Source organism: Odontomachus brunneus, unplaced genomic scaffold (genome assembly GCF_010583005.1).
Source record: "Odontomachus brunneus isolate Ranch 3 - 2012 unplaced genomic scaffold, Obru_v1 Obru_scaffold_076, whole genome shotgun sequence".
NCBI lineage: Eukaryota > Metazoa > Arthropoda > Insecta > Hymenoptera > Formicidae > Odontomachus > Odontomachus brunneus.
Genome location: NW_022639526.1, coordinates 1,371,368 through 1,382,435, shown reverse-complemented (window position 1 = coordinate 1,382,435; position 11,068 = coordinate 1,371,368). Strand labels below are relative to the sequence as shown.

Genomic DNA, 11,068 nt, shown 5'->3' with positions numbered 1-11,068 from the left:
ATATATATATATATATATATATATATATATATATATATATATATATAGATTTATGGAAAAATATTATTAGGTACCTCGTAGAAAGCGTCAATTAAATGAAACATTTTTAAATTGCCTCTCTATACAAACAGAACATAACATTCACTTTGAAATTAACCGACCATTGAGCTAGAAAAAATACTGTAAATATTAACAAACCGAATATCAAGCCTTCTCACACGTCGTGGATGTACACGGAATGTGTACATTACGCACATTCCTCTACGTAATGTAAATAGAAAACAAATACAAAAGATAAACACTGTTGTTTTTCTTTTACGGAACGGTGGCGCAATAGCGTATTCATAAAATTAAAAATAGGACGCGATAATAGCATCGAAATCTCATCCGTGATTCATAAATCCACAGATCCATAATCCGCGCGCATCCATAAATTAAGCCGTCCATAAAGTATCCATTTAATCCAGCATTAAATCGAGTTTGCTTGCCCGTAATGCTCGCGAGGGCGATCGAGCTAGAAAAGTCGACCCGGTCGAATAGTTGGGTCCACATACGCGTCGCTGGGCCCAAGCCAGTCGGGTCTACATGCATGCTGTAATAATACGGGGTCGGTGTTGGTGGAGGACCTGCCGCATTGTGCAGCTGCATTCCACGATGCCACGTTTCTTCGACTCTATCTTCCTCCCGCCCCCTCCTTCCGCTTTCTCCGATCGTGCGTTCCCCATATCTTAATTCTCCGCAGCACATTCGACCTAAGGCGAGGTTTCACGACTATTGTAACGATAAGTCGCCTGTAGATGTTGACTTAGCGACTTCGAACTAATATTTGTTTTAGAGTCCGCGAGGCCTTTTCCGACTTGTTCGGTGTGGGGACGATATAAAAATTACTATAAAATTAATTCGACGGTCTTATGCATTTTGTGTGACACTTTATTCTTTAATTAAATTATTAATTTGAATCGTAAATTATTTGCTAATTGATATGAACATTTCATAAGAGACTTGAAAGGCATTAACTTTCAGTAAAACCGCACAAAGTAAATTTTTTACCGCACTCCGTAATAGAAAAAACGAGAAAAATTGTATAAAGACCCGATTGGTTTCCGTGCTTTTTGTTTACGTACTTGCGATTGTCGAGAATAGTTTTAGAGAAGAAGGAAATACGTAATCGCGATAGAGTGACTCATCCCTTAGAAGGCGAAGCGAGGGTGCTGAAGGAGCTGAAGGGGGGAACGGTCGATGAAAAGCACGTGGCCCTCCGATGAGATCGCTTAGCTAATTCGGAACTTCGGTCGCGCCCGCGTTGAAATCGATTCCAAACTTTTGTGTTCGATACGACAGTCTCCATAGGAAATTGATGCGTAATGTTCCTTTTTCTGTGACTTTGGCATTTTAATTATGTCAAGTTTTTTCTTTTTCCGAAAGACAGATTGTGCACATTAATTCAAATTTTTTCTTCGAGCAAGCAAGTCATTCTACTAAAATGCTGATAAAAAATTTGTCGTTTTTTGACACAATTCATTTCGCGATTGTCAAATGAAAGAAAAAGATATATATTTGCATAATAGATATACGATTTTTCAAGATCAGTTCGATATACATAACAAACATTCTTTTACTTTAAAAAAATCCATCAGATTACTAATTCTTTTCACTACTCCATTTTTCGATTTTTCTTGTCACTTCAATTGCATTATTATTGCAATTGTATTATTCGCTTAAGATCCTCAGATGAGGAATCACGTAGCAACGACGATCGCATTTCACCTCCAAGAACGCCTTTAATAACGTCGCATCTCATCGCGAAGGGCGACCCTCGTATTTTGCAGTATTAAAAGACAACGTGGCGGTTTTAACTAGTAGCGAGACGACTCTCATTATAAGATAAATAGTGTAGCAACGAGCGGCGCAGATTATAGTAAAAAAAAATTGCAGAAAAGATCTCTAAAAGATCTGTTTTTCTTTATTTCATAATTCGTTGAAGAGTCACACACACATACACTCACACAAACACTACACACACACAAATCAATTGCAAGTCTCAAGTACCCAATTATAATCCTCAATGAATTACCCAATTAATTGCAATTTGGTATGAGTTTTAATAACTCAACTAATGTTATTGACTTTTATCAGGGACATTTTATCAAAGACAACTTGCTTGAAAAAAAACCTGAACTAATATACACAATTTGTTGAAAATTAAAAAATTTTGTGTAATTAAAATGCCAAAGTCGCGGAAAAGAAATGAAAAACATTCAGCCGTTTATCAGTGACAAGTTGTCGTTATCTTACTGCCACACGCAAAAATATACACACCAAGTTGACAGCTATTCTTCTAAATAGACGCAAACTCAGGACTGTTAAGGGACTCGTCGTTGCACTGTTTACCTTATCTGATAGATCAAGCCGCGTAGTGGTCCAGGCAACCCCAATCTGTGGCATCCAGATAACACAGATCCGCAGTCGGCCGTTGCAGATCGTTACTTTATTCAATTCACGCGTCCCTTGCCATCCCCGTCTCTCCCTCGAACCGCGCAATTTAAAAGCAGCTTGCTCGCGCGCGTCACACGCATCAATGACACCCTCCTTTTTGATTGACCGCGGCCCCTACACCCATAGGCAGCGCATATACCGGTGTATCCAGCATGGCTGGTTTCTGACGAATTCCTTCTTTGAGGACGCGTCGTTTCTTGCAGATATGATTTAGATTAATCGACGGTCGCGTGCAACGTGATTTTATTCCGCGCCCGTGCGTATCGAGCTTTTCGCGTTTGTGGCGAGCTTCCGACAGCAATCACGACGGCACAATGATAAATATTGCCGCGCTCGTTAACGAAGATCGTGACGATAATGAGAATTCTTTCCTAGCTGGAAAAGTTGAAGTTACAATAGCTACAGTTACGGTTCATGATCTCGAAGAGTGACGCGGGGAATGCAGCGCGAAAAGTGGAGCGATTTCATTCGTGACGGTATTGTCCGAGAGAATTCTACGGTACAATTAATCCATCCTCGCGTAGACTTTCTACGTTAATTATATTCCTCCATATTTAGATGCGTCTATATGCGAATATATTTATAGAAATACACTCGGCGCGTTCTGTTTTGCGAAGAACGTAAGGTGAAAGTACCGATGCCTGGACACGTATGTAACTCTGGACATTCTTATTATTTTGGTCCCTAAACACTAATATTTAAATGTTCAACATAATATATACATATATGTATTAAATAGAGGAGAGTTGCCGAAATCGTACCTCATCAGTTTTTTTTATTATTATTGAATATGAACATCTAATGAGCAAAAATGAGAAATATAAACAAAAATTTTCAGATTATCTTATTTCATATACGCTGCAAAGAAATCAAGTACGATTTCAATAATTCTCCTTTATATATGTATATATACACTGAGAAAAAAATATTTGATGTTTGTAATTAAAATCAGATAGAGAAATAATCACTATAAATTATGATGAAGAAAACCATTTTTTCATTAAATTCTATTATATATAATATATAATATTAGTGTAATATATAATATTATATTCTGTAATATTAGTGTAAATTTTATATATATTTATGTTGCTACTACTATTTTCGTGTTAGAACAACCAAAAAATTAAGTTAGGATCAAAAATAATTTTAATTAGATCTATCATTTTTTATCTATGTGTTGAAAATTCAAATATTTATATTTAAACACCAAAACAACACGAACGTCCATAGTTAGTTACGTGTCCAGGCATTGATACTTTCACCTCACACACCGTGACGCGCGAAGTCCATCTCGGATTTGTAGTTTCGATTGTCGGCCGATCGTGCTGCTCGCGGACATTCCCGGTGAAGCCAGGAAAACACTCGACGTCGCGAGACGGTTGCAGAACGCAGTCCTTGATCCTTTCCCCCGGGTCCTCCTCGGAGAGATCCGCGACGACATTCTCCCCAGTCGGACCCTACGATTCGATAGCCCCCAGGTATCCCCGCGTGTCTCCCTCGCGGCTCGCCCGTAGTTTTGCATTATCCCCATTACTGCTGATTCACACGTCCTCCTTTGTGGCCTTTGTGAACCGCGACAATGCGCGACGGAGCTCTTCCTCCGCCTAGCCGCTTCTTCTGCGTCGTCCTTTTTTGCGTCACGAAAATACGAACGGCCCGTAAGAGCCAGGCGGATGACAAACGACGGCATACCCCATCGGCTCGATATAATATGCGCCGGTCGAACTTGGTCGAGGATCGCTTTGACCTCGTCCTAGTCGATCCCTTTTCTCTCTTTCTCACTGTCCCCCACGCTAAGTGTTCCGATGGTCAAGCAAGATGCCTTATACGGTAGCATTAGAGGCGTCGAATAAAGGCATATAGCGGACTTACTCGCGAACAATGTTCAAACGAGTCCGCGATCCGCAATAGAATCGCGCAGTTTGCCGGATCTCTCTACCGGCGTCCTGGTGCAATCGCATATGCGTACTAGACTGTGAGAATATACAGTTCATCGGACTTTATAATGAGAGCACCCTGGCTCTCATATCGTGTCAATGGGCAAAACAACATTACCATTTCCGGTTGCGCATCAACAATCAGCTGGTCGTAGGAATTGCCGATTTGAAAATTAGATCTGCGGGAAACGCAAAACGGTAAAATCTCTTCCCGTTCGATATTCCAACTAAATAATCCGCTCTTACTCTATTATTATCGGTAACGTCTCTCGCGCGGACGCAGTGCTATCACAATCGCGGCCTCCGGCGCGAATTATCGCGCGGACAAATCAAATTAATCGAATCGAGCTGCTCGCGAAGAGCCCCAAGTGTTCCACTTCCTCCGTTCGAACTCGGGCCGTATCCTAGCAGGGCTCCAGTCGCGTTCCAATTAAGCCACCTTACGTGAAAGTACCTGGTGATCCGTCGCATTGTAGCCTCTTTGAGGTCGGCCCATCCGTTTTCGGATTCCGCAGCGGGGCGGAGAGGGAGAAAGAGTGTTTGTATGAGAGAGAGAGAGAGAGAGAGAGAGAGAGAGAGAGAAATGGAAAGAGGGGGGATGTACGAGGAGAGGCCCAGCAGGAATAAAAGGTGGCCGAATAACACCAGTGGCCTGCGGTAGACACCCACTGAGAGTTATTAAACGACCTACAATGCTTGTTGCCGCGTCACCCATCTCTACCGGCATCCGTGCGCGCCCCGGCACCTTCAGAAGCCGTAATCAAATTCGTGGGGCGATAATTCGACTCGAGGATGTTGCAATGATAGAGCCGCGAGATCTCCTCCGCCTTTCTCCCGCTGAATGCCGACTCTGCACTTTGTTCGCCGGACCGGCCGGCCTTTCTTTGCGCCGTCCTCGTCGTTCATAAGACCTGCCGATCATGCGTGCGGTATGGACCAATCAACAAAGCAATTGACGGGTTTCTCTCTCTCTCTCTCTTTCCCCCTCTCTCTCTCTCTTTCTCCGTCTTTTCTTCGCTTGCTACTTTGCGAAAAATTGTCGATTGATGCGCCATATGATTATGGAAATTCACGTCGCTCCAAACGTGCGGAAATCTGTCGATTATTCGCGGCTGTTAATATCAACCGTTATTCCATAGCGATCAATTTGGCAGGAAAAATTGGCATAATTGAAATTAAACGCGCGTTAATTCTCCTATATGATCGCGCGAGAGTTTGACTCGCGTGTCGCATTAATGAACACAAATCCGTCTGTCTACTTGGAGTCACGCCGGCAGAATGAAACCGCCAATTGACGATTAACGGTGGGCCTCTGTGTGATAACGATTCACGGCAAAATCGCGAGAGACGTTGGCCGCGTCGGTAGCCGTTTTTGGCGGCCATATGCCGCGCGCTCTTTTCGGTAGCCCCGGCGTTCATTATCGAGAAGAAAGGCGAGAATAAAGGATGATGAGAAAGAAGGGAGATGCCTTGTGCACCTCCGCTGCTTCTTCTGTCTCGAGAGTCGGTATACCGGGTGTGTACGCACGTATCGTTTGTAGTCGTCGGCCACCTGGGAGCGATCAACCGGCCGATCGAGAGATCGAACAATCGTAGCGCACAGTCACGATTGCCTCGAAAGAGCGGTGGAGAACGGAAAAAATGAGAAAATTGAACGCGCGAGAGAGAGGGAGAGAGGGAGAGAGAGAGAGAGAGAGAGACAGAGACAGAGACAGAGAGACAGAGAAAGAGAGGGAGGGAGGTGATGGTGTTGTCGTTATTATCACGCGGGTAAGGCCCACAAAACGGGCCGCTTCCATTCGCGCCGAAGAAACGGAACTTCGCCGACGGATTGATCGACTGTTGTTTAACGATACTGGATTATGGGCCCGTCGGTCCCGTCGAAATTGGCGGCTCAGGACCACCTGTAACGATCGCGGAACGAATCGCGCCACCGGGTAGACGTCTGCCAAAATGTTTCTCAGTCTTGTGTTCGTTTGCAGTCATTTTGCGCGTTGAAGTTAACGTTACTACATCCGCTTTAGTATAATAAAAAAAAACTCTTTTATTACTTAGAAATCGCGTCTTGATATTTTTCTGTGCTGTTTAGTGGAACATTTCACTATTTGTTGCACGCAATTTCGGGTATATTCTCGGATTTTTGTACTTCCCGAAGGAAATATAACTTCTCTCTTTTTCTCTCTCCGACTTGTAAAGAAGCTGACTCATGTCCTTATCGTAATGACCAATTCAATTTTGTCTCGAGGATTTTCTACATCTGCCATCGCAAGAAATTCTACGCGATCTTAGTGGTTTATTTAGAAAGGAACGAAAAAAGAAATAAAGAGAAAGATAGAGGTTTAATGATGTCCAATGGAAATCTATGGCATAATCGGCGAGGAGGTGTATCTAGGTGAAGTAAGCGACTGTATAGTCTTCGTAGGCGGAGGCAATCGATATCTCTATGGCGCTGGCGGATGCAAAGGGGGCTTTCCTGATTAATGAACACAGCAGGCAACCCACCCGCATCTTCCTCGCCTCCTTCCTCGTCTCTGTTTTTTAAACAATCAAACAGTGACTCGGCCTTAGCGCTTTGTAATCGAGCCGTAAAACGTCGTATCGATAATAGAACGAAACCGCTCCTCGATCTTGCTCGGTGAATGCCACAACCTCGAAGAAGCCAAAAAGGTTTGTAAGAAGCTAGCGTGCAAACCGTCGCGATGTATTTTACCTATTTTTTACGTTAATGCGATCGGACGGATTAATTAGTTGCTGAACGAATAGAATATCAGGCATATAACTTTAATAATTTCCCTCGGAGCGATATCGTGCAGTGGAATTTTTTTATGGTAAGATTGAAAGAAACCATTCTAATGTGTTAAGAAATTTAACATTGCACCTTTTCGGAATTTTTTTGAGTTTCTCAATTTAACACACTGAGAAAAAAATATTTGGTATTTGTAACTATAATCACATAGAAATAGTTACTATAAAATATAGTCAAGAAAACTATTTGTTTATTAAATTTTACTATAACGATCTCAGTAACAATAACCTTATATACATGTTACTATCATTTTTGTGTTAAAATAAACAAAAATTGAGTGATCCAGTATAACTGTAATATCAGTTAAATCAACTATTCTTTTATCAGTGTACAAGCTGACTTTGTCTTTGTGTGCAGCACAAAAATTGATTGTAAACTTCATGTCTAAGGAAACAGTCAATAGGCGGAGATTCTGCATGTATTTTTTCATGTCCAAATGTAACTCGAAGTTCTCACTTGTATAGACAGCAACTTATCGTAGAATAATAATCATCCTGGTTTCCCCCTCAAGAGAATATCCGTTTGTCGATCAGTCGATTGTTTATCGCAAGATTTGTCGATGTTCCCGTTGGTGAAAGGGTTGATACGACAAAAAAGGAAAGAGAAAAGGAAATAATATTTCGCTTGGCGCCCCTTCCGGATCTCGCTCCTCTTTTCACCTCCCTTCACTCGATCCGCATTCAGTATCCGGAGCAATGAATCAGAAAAAAGAAACTCAATCGATCGCGGCTGGTCGAAGAAACTCCTGATGTGTCATTGATCGAAATGGAATCATCGGCGTACGGTTTTCTTCGGCGACAACAATACGAACGCCGATCGACAAAGGGCTACGGGAAACGCAGGTAACGCCCGTCGGTGTTTCCTCTTCGCATTTCCACCATCGGAAGCGATCGGCGAACACTTAGGAGCCCAATGTCGGTTGACGTTCACCACGATTATCTAGCTAGACTTTCCTCGCAACGAACTGGGAATTGTGTTAACACGTGAGTTAACGATAACCCGGGTAGAAATTTAAAAAAGGGCTTGTAAAGGCTCTAGATAGTTTTTCCCCATTTCTGTCATTTCCCTTAGATACTACGTCACTTGTTCAATCGATATAAGCATCTTACATTTTGTCCATATGTGTTGTGATTAACATAGTAATATAATTTTTTGATAATATAACTTAATAAAATGATATAATTTTAATAAAAATTATATTTTTCATACTTTTATTGTTAATTTAGCCCTTAGCTAATGAGGTGAGATCTACAAAATTCCGCACTTCCATTTCATTATTTTTAAATTTTTATAATAAAATTTTTTTATTGTTGATTGTTATTAAATAAATAAAGTCATGAAAGACTATAAAACTTTGAGTAATTATAAAGGAGTACAATTAAAAGAAGGAGAAATCCACCTTACCATGTAAGATTTCATTAAATTAATTAAATTTATACATAAATATATAAATCAACGCTTATTATAAGCGATTTCTGAAATATTTTAGTGAAGAAGATTTTGATAAAATGTTTCACAAATATTTCTAAATTATTTCAATGTTATATTTCAATATAATTTCCAAGTTATCTTGCGGAAAGTTTGCTGTGTGGAACCTTATGTGGATACGCCTTATTTGAAAGACTGTATTTTTGAGAACCAAAATCATAGGTATTTTGGTTTTACTTCAAACACTTATGAAGTGAATTAATAAATAAATAAATTGTGAATTTTACTTCTGTCTAAGACTGTAAACTAAAATTCTGTAAGACTTTAAACTATTTCAAAAATTGAATAAGATCCTGACTGAATTATATATATCTTGTTGTGTTGATGTCTACATCCACATGGATGAACATCCACATCTGTGCCTATTTTGGGTCTATTTACGAATTTTCCTTTAGAAATCCTTTTGCTTGGCTATATGTAGGCCTAACGATGACAGGACTTATTAAGGACATCCCCAACAGCGCCTATTCAGGATCTGTTTAGGAAATCTAACTCATTTGCCTTTGTAGGCTCTTTCTAGGCATAACAGTAAAATTTGCCTTTGTAGGCCTTGTTAGAAGAATCCCAACAGTTCCTATTCAGGGCTTGTTTAGAAAATTCTACTCAGAATTTGTCTTTGTAGATCCTTTCTAGGCGCAACAGTGGTAAGCCTAGTTAGGAGCATCCGCAATAGTACCTATTCAAGGTCTGTTAAGGAAGTTCTACTCAGGATTTACCTTTGTACACCCTTTCTAGGCCCAACAATGGCAAGCCTATTTTAGAGCATGCTTATCTAGGCCCTTTACGGACTTGAGGCATGTCCCGATAAAATTCTACCCGGGAACTCACGTGAAAACGATAACGAGCCTGACTGTTGTAGTAACAAGTGAATTTAGAGCAATAATGGATCAGATTTCTGAAGCCGCTTTTAACTTCGCATTTAAAGCGAGAATCCTGCAAACCGTACACTGAGGGAAAAATTATCTTAAAATTAACAAATATTTTTTTGATGGGTGCTATTAACATATTTACTTAAATCTAAATTCTCTTTATTTAAATCAAATATTGTTTACCTGATTTAAGTAAACAATATTTGGTTTAAATAAAGAGAATTTAGATTTAAATAAATATGTTAATGGCACCCATCAAAGAAATATTTGTTGATTTTAAAATAATTTTTCCCTCAGTGTAGACTCTGTCCCAACTTTTACTCTAAATTCTTTTGATGTAAAGCAAATTTACGACTCGATGGTGTCTGTTAATAGTAACTTTTATGTTTCACAGCGGAGTTTTTTCCCGCCTGACTGGGGAATACATCAAAACGATGATTGTTATGATAATTGAGAATCCGCTATCGATTAAATAAATAATTCTCAAAAACATTTCGATGATCGCCGACGTCGCGCGTGGCAATAAATGCGGAATTACGAATACAACACACGCGGAACTAGGAACGTCGATATCGCGATGTTGTATAATCGGAAGGATATTATCCCAACAGAGAGGCGCACCAGCACGCTCTCTTTGTCCGTCGTCGTCAGCGCTAATCCATAATGCGCACACAATAAGTCCTTTTCTCCATTTTACGGCTATCGCAGTCGAATTCGAGAATAGAATATGTCCCCGCTCTTTTTTCTCTCCCTCTCGCTGTGCGTCGAATTAAATCCTACCTGGAAATCGTCGTCGTCGTTCTTCGGCATCCGCGATCCTTTCGTTTGGGATCGCACGGGCGAATTAGCTGGTAATTGTTGTCCCCGAAATAAAAAAAGAGAGAACGAATCATTCCCTCCACCTGCTTTCGTTCCTGCCCTATCCTTTCTGATGTGGAAAATTTATTCATGAGGCAAAACTAAAAGGTTCATATTGCGTCATCTAACTGCCATTTGGTGTTATTAATGTGACATTTGTCTGATATTACGTCATATGTGCCACTCATTAGAGAGCCTTGAAAAGATGTGAACCCTGCAGCTTTCAAAGTTTTATATTTTTAATAAATTCGAATTTTGAGGTTTTAGATCTACGGGTGAGAATCTCATAAAAATCTTGAGACACTCAAAACACATAACCACATTTAATACATTTCACACAATTACATTTGTAGCTATTGAACAACGGAATTGTTTCCTGCGGAATTTACAGACTGTAGAATCGCGGAATACAATTTTCGAGTCTTGCAAAATTGTTTTTCAAATCCAGATCTCTGTTGAAATGAATGCTACAAACTTTGATGGCGTATCATTATTTGCGAAAAAATATATTTTCGCACACCAGAGGAAGGCAGCGTGAATTCGACGAAGCACATTGGACAACGTAATTTCCATATCGCGTAAAAACGAAATTCATTAACCCACACTACGCG

The 11,068-nt window shown here is 40.4% G+C and overlaps 1 protein-coding gene across 1 annotated transcript in view; it reads left to right on the top strand.

Annotated features, from left to right (window-relative positions):
- Positions 1 to 11,068, top strand: part of LOC116847301 (transcription factor Sox-14-like) — a 73,706-nt gene that overhangs the window by 1,066 nt on the left and 61,572 nt on the right. The gene's annotated exons all lie outside the window — the stretch shown is intronic.